Below are 21,378 nucleotides of genomic sequence, written 5' to 3'. Positions count from 1 at the left end.
GTTCGAGAGCAGTGGTTCTTAACCTGTGGGTCAGGACCCCCAGGGGGGTCCCCAAATTATTTTGGGGGGTCCCCAGATGGTTAACTTAATGTGCAACACTGTTTTATCACTGTTGCTCAACAGTGAAAATGTAAAGACTTTAATACCTTTTTAAATTGTGAAAATAGCAGATCTACATGCTCGCACTGTGAGGCGTTGCATGTGAGCATATAGATCAGCTATTTTCACAATAGAACCGTGTTAAAATATGATTATTTTTGGGGTTGCTGCCTGAAAAGTTTGAACCACTGCTCTAGTGTGCATGTTCAAGAACTGTAGCTTCACTACAGGCTGCACACTGCCTTTCTGTTGTCAACCTTTAGCCCATATAGGCTTATTTGGGTTTCTAACTGGGTCTAATGTGGGGTCTACACAAGAAATCTCACGTCGTAACCACATGTGTGCCACCTGTGTTTGCGTATATGGGCTTGAACTGGGATCTGAATAGGCCTTACGTGGGTTCCAGCTGGGAAACCACTTGGAGCCCTTAATGGGCTATCACAAGTGTGGCCTACATGGGGCACATATATTTTGCCCAGCTGGAACCCACTTAAGGCCCACTCAGATCCCAGTTCGGGTCCATATAGGCAAACATAGTTGGTGCCCACATGGTTCCCAGATACAATTTCCCATTTGGAACCCACCTGAGACCCAGTCAAAAACCCAGGTAAGCCCATATGGGCTAACCCAGGTGTGCCCCTCGCAGCAAAACCAGATGGAACCCAAAATGGGCAAACCCAAGTGTGGCCTACATGGGGCACTTATAGTTTGCCCAGCTGGAACCCACTTAAGGCCCACTCAGATCCCAGTTCGGGTCCATATAGGCAAACACAGTTGGTGCCCACATGGTTCCCAGATACAATTTCCCGTTTGGAACCCACCTGAGACCCAGTCAAAAACCCAGGTAAGCCCATATGGGCTAACCCAGGTGTGCCCCTCGCAGCAAAACCAGATGGAACCCAAAATGGGCAAACCCAAGTGTGGCCTACATGGGGCACTTATAGTTTGCCCAGCTGGAACCCACTTAAGGCCCACTCAGATCCCAGTTCGTGTCCATATAGGCAAACACAGTTGGTGCCCACATGGTTCCCAGATACAATTTCCCGTTTGGAACCCACCTGAGACCCAGTCAAAAACCCAGGTAAGCCCATATGGGATAACCCAGGTGTGCCCCTAGCAGCACCCAGGAGCAAAACCAGATGGAACCCATGCCCACATACCCATGCAAAAAAACATATGGGGCACCTATAGTTTGCCCAGCTGGAACCCACTTAAGGCCCACTCAGATCCCAGTCCGGGCCCATATAGGCAAACACAGGTGGAGCCCACATGTTTCCCACATAAAATTGCCCATTTGGAACCCACCTGAGACCCAGTCAAAAACCCAGGTAAGCCCATATGGGCTACCCAGGTGTGCCCCTAGCAGCACCCAGGAGCAAAACCAGATGGAACCCAGAACCCGTGAACCCGTGTAAATGGGCGAACCCAAGTGTGGCCCTCATGGGGTACCTATAGTTTGCCCAGCTGGAACCCACTTAAGGCCCACTCAGATCCCAGTTCGTGCCCATATAGGCGAACACAGGTGGTGACCACATGGTACCCGCATAAAATTGCCCATTTGGAACCCACCCGAGACCCAGTCAAAAACCCAGGTAAGCCCATATGGGCTACCCAGGTGTGCCCCTAGCAGCACCCAGGAGCAAAACCAGATGGAACCCAGAACCCGTGTAAATGGGCGAACCCAAGTGTGGCCCTCATGGGGTACCTATAGTTTGCCCAGCTGGAACCCACTTAAGGCCCACTCAGATCCCAGTTCGGGCCCATATAGGCAAACACAGGTGGTGCCCACATGGCTCCCGCATAAAATTGCCCATTTGGAACCCACCCGAGACCCAGTCAAAAACCCAGGTAAGCCCATATGGGCTACCCAGGTGTGCCCCTAGCAGCACCCAGGAGCAAAACCAGATGGAACCCAGAACCCGTGAACCCGTGTAAATGGGCGAACCCAAGTGTGGCCCTCATGGGGCACCTATAGTTTGCCCAGCTGGAACCCACTTAAGGCCCACTCAGATCCCAGTTCGGGCCCATATAGGCAAACACAGGTGGTGACCACATGGTTCCCGCATAAAATTGCCCATTTAGAACCCACCTGAGCCCAGTCAAAAACCCAGGTAAGCCCATATGGGCTACCCAGGTGTGCCCCTAGCAGCACCCAGGAGCAAAACCAGATAGATCCCATGCCCAGATGCCATGTAAATAACATATCGGGCCGAGATGGAAATGTTGGCTGGGTATATCGTTACACCCCTAATAATTACAGACATATTTGTTGCAGGTTCATCTATGCACCTTGAGGTTTAAAGCAGGGCAGTTTGCAAGTCTTTTGGCAGATGTACAGCAGTGGTTGAAACAACCCGCTGATCAAAGTAATGGCCATACATATGTGCCTTGCTAGCACAGCTTCATATTCCTCAAAGAAACCCTGGACGCCATAAAAGAAAAGAACGACGCACCAAGCAAAGTAAGTTCCCAAAAATGACACCATGATCAAGCAGACGATGAAGAAGGCTCTCCTCTTCACGGTGTTGTCCCTCTCCCTGCTCGCCTCCCCAGGACCGGCCTGTTTCAGAGCTCTGAGGATGGCTAGGCTGCAGAGCAGCATCACTGACATGAAAACAAGGCTTTCACCCAGAATAATATAATATGCTCCATGTCCTGAAATATTCAACCCCATGTATAGCAGCGAAACCCCGATGATGATAAACCAGGCCACCACAGAACAAGCCAGCCTGTATCTGAGGGGTTTGTACTTGAGGAAGAGCACTGGGTGAATCACTGCCATGAATCTCTCTACACACATACAGCTCTGGAAGAGGGGACGCCCAGTGAGGAAGAAACCATGGTTGAAGTGATGTACGTACTTTAGGTCCTCCTTGATATAATAGAGAGAACTTAACAAGCAGAAGAGGAGCTCACAGACACTCAGATTGAATGTGAAGATCTCTGAGGCCATTGTTGTACCAGCTGCTCCTGTTAACACCAGCCACATCACCCAACCGTTGATGGGGATTCCCAGGACAAGGTTGATGGAGATGCTGGTGATGCCTATTATTTCTTCGCTGCTGACAGAGGAATCATTTGACGTGTTCATTTTCCTGGAAGCCTTAATTTGAGGACGCTGTCCCTCTTTTTACAATCCAACGAAGTCTTTTGTAGAGACAGACAAAGTAAATAAGACACAGAGACAAAGACACATTGAGAAGAACGTAATAGGCTATTGATGAGTGTGTTGCCACCACCACCACAACCACAGTATTTTTACATTATAATAGTAATCAAAACACCTCAACAACAGAATACTAAATCAAAACACCTCTACACACATGTTAAGATTAGACATTTTTGCAATCAGACCTTGACCCGTGAAGTGCTCTCGTCTGTGTGCTCTGCTGACTACATGTACAGTGTACAGCAGCACCTGTTAATATCCAGTGACTTGAAATGCAAATAGTTTCATATCATATTCTGACAGGACATCAATTTTCATCCATCATCAAAACAACCTACTGTAATCTGAGATGCAAACAAAATATTGCGTTCGGTCACAGGTGTGAAGCAGTCCCTTTCCGAAACGATGACGTTGAATTATCAGAGATAAGGTAAGAATGACTTGTAATTGGATGAATTGAAACAGTAAATAATAATAATAATAATAATGATAATGATAAAGATAATAAATAACAATTATTACATTTGACGGTCCATTTTGATGTCAGTCTGTCGCTCCAACACAGATATGATATGCACCCAGGCAGGGGTCGCAGCTGAGTGCAATCAGTGTGGAGCAGGGCAAACAAGACAGATTGTGTGTGTGTGAGTGGTGTAGGTGTTACAGGGGTCGCAATCAGTGAGGAGCAGCGCAAACGAGACAGATTGTGTGCATGTGCGTGCGTGCGTGCGTGCGTGCGTGCGTGCGTGCGTGCGTGCGTGCGTGTTACAGGCAAGCGTCACAGGCATAGTGACAGGCAAGAGTAGCAGGCAGTGTGACAGGCAAGAGTAACAGTGTGACACAACTGCTGCAGGTTTTCACATAACTGCTCCCCGTGGTCGCAATAATAGTACTATACTGTAGTGACCCCACAAAAGGGATGGCATTTTCTCCTCCAAGGGAGCTAGCTCTCTTGGCATTGCCTGTTACCTGCCAGTCTGCCCCAGGTTCGATTCCAGCTTGGTGCGCGGAAATGTTACATTGGTGTCAGAAGTGGCTAGGGACCAGTGGAGTGTGCCCTTACGTGAGGGAGAAGTGCGAGGGCATGCTTCAGAAAGTAGTAATGTAGTGATTATTATTTTGCTTATTAATTTGGTCAATAAGGTACACAGAATGAGAGGCTTGCTCTGCCTTAAACATTGCGAAAAAAAGTTTCCCATTGACTTCACTATACTGGAAAAAACACACCAAAAAATATACTTTAAGTAGCATGTGAGGGGTTAAACTAAGGGTTCTTCATGATTCTGAATCCATTGCAAGCATTTGTTTTGCATGAAAAACATTCCTTGGGCTAGATTTCAGCCTCTCAAACCTGTGAAAAGTGACGAGTCATCACTTTTCACTGTTATTTTGGTCCGTTTTCTATGGCAGTTGCAACCGTTGTGAGCTTGTAGATCACACTCGGCTGCGGCGCCGGAAGCTCCGTGCAACTTCTGCGCAATGCACGATGGGATGTTGGAAAGTTGTGGATACATTTTATAATATGTCATATTTCCATATCAATTTCCATCGTTTTTTTTGTTATCAAAAGTTTTTATTCATATCAATTTACATAGTTATATACATTGCTGTGAAATATATGTACAGTATATAGTCTTCATTGTACAAAGAAATGATAGGGTCATTTTGAAATTCATTACCAGATTTTTATGTGCAAGAATTGTCCAAAGTACAGAACACGTTAGGCAAGGCACGTTTATTTGTATAGCACATTTCAACAACAAGTCAATTCAAAATATTATTCAAAATGATATTAGTTATAAAGAACAACAACATGCTAGTATCAGCCCTGTACACAGCTGTGTGAGTGTTAGGCCAGCTGACACAAACAAAAACAAACGCAGTGGGACCACAGAATCAAATAATCAAATGTACAAAGTGTGTACACAGCAATGTAATAATAAAACAAGTAGCTGGACAATGATTGATGTTCCTGTCAACTGAGCGTCATGTGAGGTTGATGCAGCATGTCAGCTTTATGTAAAGTCATGAAGATTGGTGAAGCAAATGACGTTTCCACCTGAGAAATAATATGTGACATCTGTGTAGGCCCTCTACAAAATAATGATTCAGGACATATTGCATTATGTGACCACATATTTATCATGTATTTTCTGAATAAGCCAGGATTAGTGTTAATGCTAATAAGTCATTATTGTTAATAAGTCATTAGTAAGTCATTCAAATTAGAGATTTTTTTTTTATTTATCTTTATTGCTTTCCAGCTAAAACATGATTTTTCTGTTGTTTCTGAAGTTCATTATGTGACAGGAAATTACACGCAGAGAAACACATGCATGCACTGATGCCAAACGCACGCACTGACGTATGCACGCAAGCAAACTCAACTTTCTTGTACTACTGTATACTGTGTGAGAACCTTTAATTGACAACATCAATTCCATAGCTACTTCCTCGGTTACACCATACTTTTGGGAGCCCTAAGCTTAAAAAGGCCCTTTGAAGTTGTCAGGACCAACAAATGTTAACGTCCCCTAGGGTGACATGAGGATGGAGATGTTCCTTGTCTTTCTATTCACAGTATATGAGCACATTTTGTCCTCACGCAAATAAAAACGAAAAGAACACAGTAGCCCTGCGATGGCTCCTCATTCCCATTGATTCCCATTCTCTGTTTAATATGTAACATCCAAACTCTGGCCAGAAGATAACACAATGTTCTAGTTATTTAACCACATGCTCTGTTCATCCAGTGACCGTTGACCTTATTAAGAGATTCCATATCTGTTTTTTGTAAGCAAACCTCAACTCTCTCTTTCTCTATTTCTCTCTCTTTCACACAATTTCTCTCTCGATGTCCAATTGTCTCTTCCCTAGTCTGTACACAGTAAAATCCCGACATTGACTGCACACTTGGAGATAAATGAATGCTGGGGGTTTTACTGCTTCCTCTATAGTTATTCTTTCTCTGTCATTTGACATCTTATAATTTGCAGATAATATAATTTAGCACTAATGTTTTCCATCTTATATTGTATATATTGTTTTTGCCCTCTAACCATATTGCACACATTATCTTTTTCCTCAATGCACCATATTTCATAGCCTCTTGGCCTCTTTAATGCAAAACAGTGATTGTAGAAAATAATAAAATGTCAGTTTGACGTTAATAGGGTTTTACATGGCCCCAAAGTACAGATTGGGACATTTGGGGTTCTTATACAACAGTGCAAGACGGGTACACTGAAATACCGTAAACAGAAAAGCTCCATCTTAGGGCTTTTATGAGGTTTGTTTACTTGCTGGATTTTGTTCTGGCAGTATGTCTGTTTTACATGACAATCTACAGTACATCATGGCAGAAGATGAGAGAGAGTGATAATGAGCCCGAGAAAAGAGAGAAAAGAGATGACACATGTCTTGAGTCAGACTTCAACCCACAGCACATGCTGCTGATGGTACTGTATAAACAGTGTGTACTATTATCCTACGCAAACTACCTGTTTAACGCCTCTAGCATGCAGGTTACTGTAGGTAGTACTGTGTAGTGCAACCACATATTTGAAAGCTTTACATGAAAAGGTACGCTCATACTGTTCCATTCCATGATTAAAAGTCAGTGTAGGCCGACTGACTGTAGATCAAAGTTAGAAGAATTTACAATTTTCAATTTAGGCATTTAGCAGATGCTTTTAATCCAAAGCAACTTAGAATAAGCAGGTAATACAGAACCCACCTACGTGAAAAGGGACATGCCTATCTCTAAGAAGGCACAAGAGCATTGTATTTTTTTTTTTTTTTTTTTTGGTGGCTTACTGATTTAGAATTGATAGAAACAATTACATTTACTCTCTCGTGGACTGTCACTTACAGTATGTGGTTGCGAAACTATGGCATGTTTTGACTTGCATGTGCACATTGTGCTTTGCAAACACGGTTTATAGTTGTCTCCACCAGCCGAAGGCTGAGGGAGAGTATGTTTTCCCCTCCGTCCGTCCGTCCGTGCGTCCGTGCGTGCGTCCGTGCGTGCGTCCTCGCAGTTTGTGAACAGCTAATCTCAGTCACCGTTGGCCCGATCGCTGCCAAACTGAGCACACACACTCCCTGGATGCCAATCTAGAACCTCTGCCCCACATTTTTCAAATCAGCCTCATGGTGGCGCTATAACAGGCCGATTTGTGTGGCCTGGTTGTTACCAGCTAATCTCCGGCGCTGTTGGCCCGATCGCTGCCAAACTGAGCACACACACTCCCTGGATGCTAATTCAGAACCTCTGCCCCACATTTTTTAAATCAGCCTCATGGTGGCGCTATAACAGGCCGATTTGTGTGGCCTGGTGGAGACCTGTGCTCGGAAGAGCACTGCTTCTAGTTTATATTGTGCCCATCATATCACTCAGACAGTAGGATACGTGCCTTTTGACCAAGGTTTTGGTCACAGGCACCGCCAACCCAGCGTAAAGAGTAGCAAGACTTAAGTCCAATTTCTTTCTTTCTTTTTTTTCTTTTTTTGTCCTAAAACAATAATTTGATTATAATAAATTGATTCCGGATGGAGACACAAATGCATGATTTGTGTCTCCATCCTAATCCATGTCTAATTGATAGGGGGAAAAAAGTCATTTGGGGGTGAACTACTCCTTTAAGCATCAACATTACCACATTATCAACAGGTAAATCCCGGAAACTTACCCAAATCACGGTCTGCTACACTGAAACCTTAGCAGTAAAAGAGTTTATTCACTTTGGCGCAAGGGGCTCCACAATTCTCTCCTCACCTCTGAAATATGCAGCTGGGGAGCGGCACTAAAACACAACACCACTGTGGTACCAACACCATCGCTTCCTGCGGTTCAACGCAGAGACAAAGAAACAAAACGCAGAAGGACTGAAATCGGACTTCCTCTGGGAGCATTTGGGCGCCGTATCAACTGTCAAATTAACTCTGGCAGTGCTCATATTGGGATTTACAATAGAGCACATGTATGTTCATTTAAAGAAAGAAAATGGGATTGGGCCCTCGTGTGAAACCTGAGCCACTGAGGCTGATGGATAAATAGAGACTTTTGCCATTTCCAACAATGGCCAGCCCCCGTTAGCAGCTGAATGACTGGCCTAAGTCAACGTACGCACATATGTCACTTCCTGCATAAAACGTTGCTGTGTGCCCCCTATGCCCCCCATTACTTATCCCCAACCTCCCACACCACACAGTTCAGCTCGGTCAATCAAATATTTGTATTCTATAGCCAGTGGTGTATTGGTGTTTTTTTCCCCCCGGGGGGGCAGTCATAAATGACGTCACATGCACGTGTGTCACGCGCGAGCATGTGCGCCTATAATATATGCGATTAATATGCGATTTTGTTTCTTTTTTACTGGTGTATAAATAGTAGTAGGAAACACTTTGTATAGTAAATTACTAGTTTTAAGTTTAGTTTTAGTCTTTGAAAATCTTCTCAATGAATGCTTTAAATAATAATAGGAGCTGAAACTAAAAGTTTGCTTTGAACGACCCTCTTCTGCTGGGATGGTGGCTGAGGCATTGTTGCATGCAGATAGGATACTACAGTAGCAGCAGCCCTACTGAAGCCAACATGCTGTGTTGGCATTTGCACACTCACTTGTAAACCTGTTATTCAAGGTAGCCTTTTGGGGTTACCATTTACTTGGCTCATCGAGGGGTCTACCGTACCTGCACTGCACGTGCATGTGAAAGAAAATCTGTCCACACGCCATCCGTTGTATCGCGTTCAACGACCAAAACACCACTCTATACACCTTGTTTTAGCTGTTTCGGACAGCATATATTTTGTTGCAGTTAAATTATGCTCCCCCCCAGCCCCAGAGTCCTTTATAGCAGTAGTTCTTAAACTTGTTCATATCAAGGACCTCCAAATTGATATGTATTATTTGGTCATGGACCTACATCTTAAAATGTTTTGTGCCAGGGAGCCCCAGAAGAGAAGATTTTACAGCGTGGTGTCCCGGAGATGACAATCTCTCGGTCAATCCAGTCACTTTCGGCACCCTATGCTTTCTCTAGCTCCGCAAAGAAAGTGTAACTTATACTGACCTTCTCTATACTTCTCCATGAACACTCTCAGGGTGAACACCACGTCTACAGTGCTTTTCTTCATATTGCTGCATATTGCTCACTAATCGTCACTTCTCCCAGGAAACCTATAGCTTCTACTGCTCTTTCTGAGAGCTTCATGCTGTGGCTCATTAGCTGTATACCTCTGTAGGTAATACTACAGCTCTGTATGTACATCGGCGTTGAAAATCTGTGCCAGCAGATGCCTTCTCCACTGTTCAGGTATCCGTCTCACTGCCTGCAGTCTCTCCTAAACATTTCCACACCTCCACCGGTATGTCCAACTGCCTTCCCCATTTTTCATCCTCTTCGTAGCTGCCATCGATTCCTCCTTCCCAATCCGTCTCACTTTCTGGTTCACTACCCCCACATCATCTACCCTTCGCTCTTTCTCATCACATCATTTCTCTCGATCACATTATTAATGACACTGGGAGAATATAAATCCAGGGACTGAGCATCTTCTTTAACCCACATGAACCTGTCTTGTTATTTGTGGTGAGTTTTAATAATTTGTTGAAAGTTGAACATTTGTTTATTTGACAGGGACATACTCATTAATTGACATGTCAGTTTTCACTTCAATGTAAATGAGCCAGAGTTAGCCATAGGCAAATTTTCATCTGTAGTCCCTGGACCTTAGTGGCCTCAGATGTTTGGAAAACGAAACAGGTGTTACACGCAAGGTAGGGAGAATCTACACATGAACACAAAGAGACACATGCACACTAACACATAATGTAAGGTGTAAGTGTTCCAGTAAACTTGTTTGAATCATGCAAACATGCATAAGTAAGCACGCACACATGTGAGCGCGCGCGTGCGCACACACCACACACACACACACACACACACACACACACACACACACACACACACACACACACACACACACACACACACACACACACACACACAAACAATATATATGAATGCCATTCTTGCCATTTTTTGGCGTGTTGTGAGCGTGTATATGCCATTTTTTTACATTGACATGCACAATTTCAACTCTATCCCCTAAACCGAACCTCCAACTGGCTAATCCTATAACCTCAACCCCACCTGAATCTTTTCCTAATTGTAAACATAACTCTAAGAATATTATTTGATCATTTTGCTTGTAAGAACCAGGACAATGGTCCTAACAATGTCTTTCTCAATATGTGGCTCTCACAAGTATACAAGTACACAGGCACGCATGCACACATGATTTCAGGTGGCAGGGCTTTCTCCACTCCTCATGTAAAACATCTGCTGTTATGAAGGACGTGAGTTCAGCACGTGGCCCTCAGCCTCCATCAGAGACTGTAAAGACTAAAGCACTCCTAAAACGTGTCCTTATCTGTTCATCTGAACCTTAGCATTAAATTGTGTTCCACAGAGGTTTCCCCACAAAAACAAAGACTGCTTTGTCCTTTTCTGACGAACACATTCTTTTTTTCTTCTTCTTCTTCTTCTTCCTTTGCTACTGTAACACAGCCTCACTGTTTTATGAAAACACCAAAAGGTCACATTTTGGGTGATTTAGAAATAAGAAAATAAGATTTCAGATACATCTCAGAAACATCTGTTCTTCGTATAATGTCAAGTTGCTGTTGTTGTTTTTTTTTTCTTAAATTTAAAGTATAGACGAGTCTTTCCCCCAAGTCATTTTACCAAGTCAATTAACCCTCCCCACACATTTCTGTGTTGCCACTACTGGCTCAACTGCCAGTGAGGAGCCCCCACCGGGAGGATGCCGTGCCTCCATCCTACTCCTCGCATTCAACATTATGAGCAACAACAAAATTCACTCTCCCTGCCCTGCTTCGCTCTCCCCAAACACAGCCTATTGTGTTGGTAGGTAGCACTATGTTAGTCTATATTAGAATATACTGTAGAATAGATCTTTAGATTTGTCTATTTCTGTGATTTATGTAAAATGGCTACATGTAAAAGATTAACGGTACGTCACAAGTATGTGGATCTTGAGGCCAAATGTGTGTGTGTGTGTGTGTGTGTGTGTGTGTGTGTGTGTGTGTGTGTGTGTGTGTGTGTGTGTGTGTGTGTGTGTGTGTGTGTGTGTGTGTGGTTTTCCAGTGCTACAGTAAATAGCCTTCTGCCCCATTGTTTTTACCTTGAACACCAAGCTGCTTCCCAATGTTTTATATATATATATATATATATATTAGGGCTGGGATGCGATTAAACATTTTAATCTAATTAATTACAGGCTCTGTGATTAATTAATCGCAATTAATCACATTTTAATCGCACATCGATATTTGACCTGAGAAGCATTTTTTTTTTCAAGTAAAACACATTTTGTTGTACGAGTGAATCAACAAGTGAGTTTTTTAAATCTACATTTCGCATCCACTGGGCCAAGCAAAGTGCTCTGATCGGCTACTTCTCCCTTTGCGTTTGTTGTCTCTTCTTGGTTGGTGCATCGCTATGATCGGTATGCCCGAAACTGAAGGTTCTGTGGTGCAAAAACTAAGTGCGATTAAAATGCGTAATGTTTTTTAATCGCGTTAATTTTCTGTAATTAATTAATCGCAATTAATCAGTTAAAGTCCCAGCCTTAATATATATATATATATATATATATATATATATATATATATATATATATATATTAAACGAGCAAACTCACGCTCTAACGCTCACGCTTATCCACGTTTATCTATTCACTCGATTCAGCAACTGATCCCAAAGTTCACATGGTATTGGCATTAGCATTATGCCGGTGACGGAGCCCGAATTTCATTTCTCCCAAATGAAAGCTGTTTATTAGCCTTTTTCTTCCACTTCTGTTCAACTCTACAGCCTGTTGTCAGGGTTACGGTCCGTTCTCCAGGCCATGGGATCTGTAGCCACACACACACACACACACACACACACACACACACACTCCTCTCTCTCACAGTTAGGAATGCGCATGGTCTCTCTCTCTCTCTCTCTCTCTCTCTCTCTCTCTCTCTCTCTCTCTCCCTCTCTCTCTTTCTCTCTCTCACTCACGCTTTCACCAGGTGCGTTTTTTGATGTGTCTCATCTTCCAACGGGTATGAAAAAACTATGTGGAGCAAGTGCATACATCCCCATACTTCTATTCACCTAAATTTGCTGTTAAATTATTTGTATCCATCATAAATATACACTCCTCCATGGGCTGCTCCTTACATTATGATGCTCCCACATATTCTCACGCACTCACCAGTTACAGTAACTTTCCCCACAACCCACACTCATTTTGGAGCACATATCTTCGAACGGGTAATGTCTAGTATATATATATATATATATTCGATTTTGTGGTCTGCCAAAAGTATTGCAGGTGGTCACCTGGATGAGTTGACTCACTCTCTCTGTCCCCTTTTCCTCCTCCATCTATACTATAATTTTGCGAATGTCTGAGTGAGTGAGTGAGTGAGTGAGTGAGTGAGTGAGTGAGTGAGTGAGTGTCTGTCTGTCACAGCGTTTCTCCTCAGTGGCTGGAGCAATTGATCTGAAATCGCATCACCATAAGCATATGAACACACCTGACATAACTGTGAAGCCCGTTTGTCACTTTCACAAATCGTATGCTGTATATTAGCATTTTTATGGTGTATCTACTATCTATTCTGCATCTAGCATGAGGCACATCTATTCTGCATCTAGCTTGAGGCAAAATGTTTAACCAGCTCTGTGTGTGTGTGTGTGTGTGTGTGTGTGTGTGTGTGTGTGTGTGTGTGTGTGTGTGTGTGTGTGTGTGTGTGTGTGTGTGTGTGCAGGCAGGCGGGTGTGTGTGCAGGCGGGTGGGCGGGCGGGCTGGGGGGGGGGGGGGGGGGGGGAACAGTATCTCTGTAGCCATTAAACGAAACGGGTTTCTTACATTGATGCTCCTACATCATGCAAGCACCAGTTAAAGTTACTTTCCATCCCTCATATACTGTGTGCACAGTGCACATCCCATAACCCACACACTGCACATCATTTTGGAGCTCATATCTTTGAACGGGTAAGGGCTAGTTTCTCTTTATTGGTCAATTCACCCTCTCTTATTTTCCTCCTCTCTCGCTCAGTCCTAATACCCTCCCTCATCGCTCCCCTGTCTCTTCCAGTTTGGTATGTTGCTTAGACAGACCATGTCCAAAATTAAAGGAGGTGAGATTTGAACATACACAGGCACGTGCACACATAGACATCAAAGGGGGCTTGAGCCTCTGCCCTTTTATCCGTCTGTAAAAAGTGCCCTCTCCAGACCATGAATGACATTTTTACTATGGTGAAAGAAATGCTAAATGCCCCCCTTTCCATGCCATACCTGAAGGCAGCATTCAAGAGAATTGCCTTGTCCAAACTCTCCTGAACTTGAAGCTGCATCTCATGTTGAAAGAATTGCCATCTCTGTGTAGAAATCCATGCCGTTACGCAACATTTCCAATGCATTGACTTGATTATGCTTAGTTCAGTGAGGTATCAAGCATCGAAAAAGGCCGACCTCCAAGCTCACAACGTATTGCGGCTTGGAGGTCTGCTATTTTTGATATTTTCCCCCTTTTAGAAGACCCTTTTAGAAATGTCAGCCCCTGCCTCTCTAACATTCTCTGCACGTCCCTGATCATACATGTACATAAACTTCAGCTTAACTAAATAGCCTCCACTGATCGTAAATGTCTTTCTATTTCGGACACACATGTACAGTATGACTGCGGGAAAAGAAAAAAATATAGATTCACGTCATTTTTCTGGCATTAATTGCTCTGATTGTCAGCAAGCCTTACTACTGTAAGTGTAAACACATGGCCAACATGAGAGCATGCAGTAATCAATTACTGAACCCCTAAAACCACATAGAATCAAGAGCCTGATGGTACACTCTATTACTTTTTTTTTTTTTTTTTTTCAATTCCTTGGATGCATTTCCTGAAACTCTAACCTCATTCCCAAAACTCTAGGCAATCCCCGAAATAGTAAAATAATTTCTCATAACAGTAATACCACCCATGCAAAAGAAACCATAACAATTAAAATGATAACCACATGTGTCAAAAGACATTAAGTCAATCAGTTGCTACAACAATATCATCAAAATAGCACCTTCTCATCATTGTGTAAACCGGCTGACACGCAAATTGCAAAGTATTTGTATCAAACAAGACAGATGTGTATATAGTGTTGCTGCCAATGACAAATCTCGACACACACAGAAAAACTTTTATTGTCTTTTTCTATATCTTTTGTACAAACACAATGCTAATGCTAATTCTTCATGATATTTTGCGTTCTTTGATTTACAACGGTCAATATTATACGAATGAGAAATGTACATACAACTAAGAGGGGAAAACGATTGGTTTTGACTGGAATGTCAAAGTGGAATGAAAATTGCATCAACACTATGACAACAGCGTTTAGCGTTTAGCGTTTTGCATTCTATGTGAACACAATCAGGGGTGTCGCACCAAATTATGGGCCCTGGGTACAAGGATTTACTGTGGGGCCCCTGTGCTTTAACTATTGAAAAATAGCAGATATACAAGCTCACAGCGCGGCACCGAGTGCCGCGCTGCGAGCTTGTAGATCTGCTATTTTTGAAAAATCTTTGAATATTTCAAATCCTTCTAAGGTTTTTTGAAAAATCTATGTTTCAATGTCAGTGGAGCTCAAATCTTTTCATGTGAAGGACCCCCAAAATGATATGAATTTGGCCACGGACCCCCATCTCAAAATATTTAGTTCCAGGGACCCCCCAAGAAGCAAAATTTGAGTTACAAATGTTCGCTTAAAAAATACATATTCAAAGATTTGCACATATTTTCACGACTTTTCAAAAATAGCAGATCTACAAGCTCGCAGCGCGGCACTCGGTGCCGCGCTGTGAGCTTGTATATCTGCTATTTTTCAATAGCTAAAGTTACTAGGGCCCCTCCACCTTGGGCCCTGGTTACTCAGTCCCACTTTCCTACCCCTTGTGACGCCCCTGAACACAATGAGAAGTGAAATGGTATATTGTCCACTGTCCAGGCAGTTGCCTTACATGGTGTGTGGGTTTGAAGCAATGTTAAGGGATTGCGTTTAGAGTTTCAAGAAATGCATCCAAGCGAGCAGGGACGTGCTGGCCATTGGGAAAAGCGGGACAACTCCCGAACGGCCGGTTCCATTAGGAAAAAAAAACGTTCCATTTTGGGGGCTGGGCGGCCAACAAAGTAAATCGTCACTGTCGGGCAGAAACTTCGTATCTCCAAGTTTCAAATTTATACATTTTTACAAGGCCGTTGCACAAAAGTAGTGAAAACAGCAGATCTACAAGCACACAACGCCTCGCGGTGCGAGGCGTTGTGTGCTTGTAGATCGGCTGTTTTCACTAGTTTAAATCATTTTTAAAATGATAAATACAAAACGGTTTTGGACATACAAGGTTTCCACCCGACAAAGACGAAATATAACGCAAAAATGAGGGCCTCTCCAGCTCTTTTTCCCGGGCTGAATCAGGGGCCCAGCACGTCCCTGCAAGCGAGTGAGAAGAAAAATTCAATATTGGGGCACCCACCATACTAGGGCCACAACAGTCCAGACAGATAGGCCTATCCCAAAACATCCAGGAAGATGGCACGATGAAACATTAAAACTATGCATTTCTAGATCATGCTTATACAACCTGACCGCATGTGATCTATTCCACTACTCCAATCTACTCTGAGTGTCTTTCTGAAGCTGTAGTTAAGACCAGCTCAGGCCCCAGGAGTTGCCTGTTGAGAAATGTAATACTGAACCTCCCAGTAACCATCCGATACACAATAAGAAATGTTAATTTAACCATTTGTAACTCAGAGAGTCTGAAAATGCACATGGCTATTCGACTGCCGTACGTGTTAAGTGGTAAGGGTTGAGAATCACTGCCTTAAACAATGACCCCTCAGTTGAAATGCACTCATGAACCTGTGTCATCTGTTAGACACACACAAAGAAACAAATTCCCTATTGCTGTGTATAGCATGAACACACCAAAAATACCCACAATTACCCATTTGGAGCGTTTGTGGCAGGATAAACAGGTTGTAACGCGTAAGGAATGCTTAATAACGGACCATTTTACCTTGATTGTTGCTGGCCCTAACGCCAAAACATGCACTAACTCGCACACATGCATAAACACACACACGCACACGCACACACACACACACACACACACACACACACACACACACACACACACACACACACACACACACACACACCGATACATTCACATCCACACATGCATGCACACGCATACGCACACAGGAACGCACATACCGGTAGGCCTATGCGTATTCACACACGCACGCACACACACACACATATGCGCTCGCACACACACACGCACGCGCGCACGCACGCACATCGCACGCGCGCGCACACACACACACACACACACACACACACACACACACACACTCACACACACACACACACACACACACACACACTCATAGACAGATGTTCAGGTTTTTGAATTTGCTGTGCTGTTCACAGGGGACTCACATGATGCTTTGCACCTGCCTACAAACCCAATCACGTCTACTTCCTGGTCATCCATCATCGCCAGCCACCCGTCGCACTTCAACCTCGCTATGGCAACACCGTAGCCAAGACTAACCACAGAAACCGCATGTGACCTCCGAAGAATTCCCCCAAAATATGTAATGACGTCAACAAAAACAAGAGCATCAACAACAATTTGTTACTCAACCTGGATCCAGGAGAGCACGCCAGTTCAAAGAGAGGTTCTCGAGCACAGGTTAGCAAATCCATTCCGTTTCTTCTCTCTAAGCAATTGCTAATCATTGCCATGGGGTAAAAAAATCAAACAATAATAATAACATTGAATACTAACACGAGGAACGGAATGGAGTGTAAGGAAGAGGGAAAGATTGAGAAGAAAAACACGTAGTGCGACGAGGCGTTCGAAACTTGATGCTCAAAACATAATCGTTTAGTGTTCCTAATAATGCATGCCGTCGGACCAATGGTGCATCAGATTAAAGAGCCGTTGTTTCAATGCCATACCAATAGGTGAACATTATGCAAAGATGTTTTAACTATTTGATGTACAACAATGTGTGTACCGGTACATAGGGTTTAAGTGGTACAGTAGTTCCCAGTACTCTTTCCACACAATCTTTATTCTGTCCTCCACTCTGCACTCATCTGTCTTTTATCTTTTCCCTGGATTCCTTCTCTTCTCAGCTCCTCTTCTCTGTTCCGCTATATCCTCCCCTCCCCTCTCAATTACAATTTGCACGCACTCACGAGTCACACACACACACATGCATGTATGTATGTACACACTCACTCGCTCGCACTCTCACACACGCACGCGCGCACACACACTCACACACACATTTGAACTGACATTTTAACCCTAGATGAATGCTTAGCCTATACGTATATGGATATAATATTACTTGGGAAATATATTCCACTCATCTGAACCTTTCACTAATCTGGCCAGGATTTCAAGCGAAGCGATAAAGTGAAAAACAAGGGCCAATGTTGCATTCCAACAGTAAAAGAGGAAAAAGTTTATTGTAAAGTCAGTGGAATAGACCTTTTTTCACAGCAGCAATATTGGCATGGAATAGCAGGGTAAACACAGGTGTTACCAATAAGGTTAAATTCCATTCAGGTTAAACAGAGTCAGGGTGCAGCTATTGTGCATGTTGGCTCTTTGGAAAGGCTCTGTTACACTATAGAGCTAATTAGTATTACTAGACCTTACCCGTTCGAATATATAGAAGTATGAGGATGTATTTGCTCCACATAAGTTTTCTATACCCGTTGGAAGATGAGACACATCACCCGTTGAGAGAGAGAGAGAGAGAGAGAGAGAGAGAGAGAGAGAGAGAGAGAGAGAGAGAGAGAGAGAGGGGCCAAATTATGCGTGGGGCTACAGATCCCATGGCCTGGAGGAACGGGCCGTAACCCTGACAACAGGCTGTAGAGCTCAGAGTGAAGAAACGCTAAAAAATCGCTAGAATTTGGGAAAAATGAAATTCGGGCTCCGTCATCGTGTGTATAATGCTAATGACCAATGCCATGTTAAATTTGAGATCAGTCGCTGAAGCGAGTGAATAGATAATGCATTTTGTGAGTGACTGACCTCATCTCTAAAATTATATGTAGGATTAGTAACACTTGCGTTTATCCTACTATTTATTGCCCATATGGCTGCTGGTGCTAAATTAAATGAAACCCTCCCCTCGTTCACTCGTATTTTGGTTCATGGAATGGAATCGTCACAGATTCTACAGAAAACGCACACATCATGACAGTGTATCAACAGCAGTATACAGCGTTTCCTCCGGTTGGACCTCAATAGTGCTGGAGCTGACATGGAGAAAAACCTTGCTGTTTTGCAAATTTGGTTGTGAGCTTGTTGTGGGTGGCTATAGTATTCATTTGTAGCACTGAACAACCCTAATCCTAACAAATTTACTGCCCAAGCCAGAGTTTCCTCAGCTATTCCGATATCTTTCGAGTTTCCTGAGCTATTAAGCAAATAGATTTGATTAAAAACAATCCAAAATGTATTGAAATAAAAAGTGCCCCAAAGACGATGCTTCCGTTTTGGTACCAGAAGTGGAAATGGATAATGCATTTTTGGGGGGCGGGGCAACGCGTTCCTCTGTGGCCACTTTCTCCTGCGTTCACTTCCTTGTTACACAACTTGCTAGCTAGCACATCAATGGTGGATAAACAAAAAAAAAAAGAAGATCGCTGCATATAACCTGAAAATCCCTGTTTTTCGGGGCAGTCAATGAGCATGTGACTGTCAAAGATGTTCATGCTAAAATACATGCATCCACTACTTCAACGCTGTCAGTTATAACTGGACACACAAAATGGCAGACATAGCTGCACATCGCCACATATGCATTATATCCACTCAATTATGTTACATGTGGTTTTTGCCTCATTGTTAAGATGCGTAAGACTAGTAAGACGCCTCAGGGCGACATGCGAGTTACGCCAATTTAGGAAGATTCAAGAAGATTTAACCATTTATTGCATAAATGGAATACAGTTAATCTTGGCGTTTGAAGGGCTCCGCGTTCAGAGATGTTCCCTGAATTTTGTGCAAACTTTTCTGAGCATGCTAAGCAAAACCAGAGAACGCAAAGCAATATCCCCCATAGGGATACAATAGCAAAATAATAGCAATAACCATGACCTGTAACATAGTCAAAAATCACAGTATTGAGCTTAACAACATTGACATGAACTTAGTAAAAAAAATCACAGTATTGAGCTTAACAACATTGACATGAACTTAGTTAAGATCACAGTACTTGAGATTAACCACATTGACATGTAACTTAATCAGCAATCACCGAGTATTGAGCTTAGCCAGAATGATCGTGCAAATAGGTGGAGGCTGGGGTGGAGGAGGCAGCAAGCAGCAAATGATTCCGAAGCTTTGGAAACCAAGCATTGGTAGAGAAGCAAGCTGTATTTAAAGGAGCCTTCCTTACTGATTGAGAGCTTTGATTAGAGTATGGCAGTCATGTGACATAATGACCAGCAGATACCGGTATGTTAATGAGGTATGAGAACAGCTGACTGACATCTGACTACAGCTGAGCAGCAACTTGACTCCCATGTCCTGCATAAACTAACGCTGAAGCTTCATTTCTTTGCTATCTGTCCAGTGATGTATATCGGACCAGTTACCCAATCTCAAGAACATGCCCATATATGGGCATTACCAAATATGGGCATTCCCAGATATGCCCTTAATATTGATGAAATCGGGACAGGGATCTCCATATATGGGCATAGAACGGAAAAGGACGTAATTAATTTGCAAGTGTGATCTGGGAATGCCCATATATGGGCATGTCAAAACATGCCTATATATGGGGATTCCCAGATATGCCCTTAATATTGATGACACTGGGACAGGGATCTCCATATATGGGCATAAAACGAACAAGGATGTAATTTATTTGAAAGACTGTCTGAATGACTGACACAGACAGACAGACAGACGGAGACAAGCTGCGACATTTCTCAGGTTATACTGCGACCTTCGGTCGCAATTAACATGACCGTTGAACTGAAATGGACTGAATTAAACGGAATATATTCAAATAGCATATTGTAACAGAGAAAGCCAGATCCAAAGACTGTAGATAAATCCATGGAAACATTGATCACTGACAGACTGAATAAGGTTACATGGCCTACAGGTCTACAGTTTCAAAGCATTCCCTGTTGTTGATGCCTACTGGATACTGACCCCTCCTTTTTTATCCAAACAAAACACAGCCATTTGTTTCCAATGAAAACAAGAGCGGAACAATTCAAAACAGAGACTCAGACCAAGATTCGTTACAGAGTTTAAAAAGTAAGACACAATGTGCTCCATCAGGTCACAACAGAAATGTCTCTTTCTATATGCTATTATTTATCCACAATTATTTGTCATCCATCTATCTATTTGTCTATCTATAAGCCTACATAATCCTGCGCAGTAATATTGACAGAGATATGTTGTATCAGCTGACATTCCTAAAGAGTAAGGCCTTCCTAACTTACAGTAAGTAATATGGATTGGGGGTCAAGTGTCCTTTTGTTTGATCACTGATCAGTAGCATTCTACAGAAAAAGTGGCCAGTACAGACGCAAATGGAAATGACCTGGGTCCAATAAATTGGGCATTCAAGCACTGAAGCATTGATACAGCTCTGTATGAAACAATGAAGCATTGTTGTAGTAGCAATAGAACCAGCAGCTGTATGAAGCATTGAAAGGCTAGTGCAGCAGCTGTAAGAAACACTACATTTATAACAGCATTGCACATTGCATCAGGCAGCTTTTTGAAGCATAGATGCTGTTTGCAACCAATTTAGACCTAAAAACGCCTTCTAAGGGTCGATTCGTACTTTAATAAGGAGCCGAGTTTATTTCGGTTCGGCACTGTCCAGACCACGATATGACGTCATTCAGTGGTTCGGGGAGGCGTCACCCGACTTAAACTTGGCGGTTCGGTGGTGCCAAAATGT

The sequence above is a fragment of the Nannobrachium achirus genome, assembly GCF_963921795.1.
Source record: "Nannobrachium achirus genome assembly, chromosome: 6".
Classification (NCBI taxonomy): domain Eukaryota; kingdom Metazoa; phylum Chordata; class Actinopteri; order Myctophiformes; family Myctophidae; genus Nannobrachium; species Nannobrachium achirus.
This window is presented reverse-complemented; position numbering follows the sequence as displayed.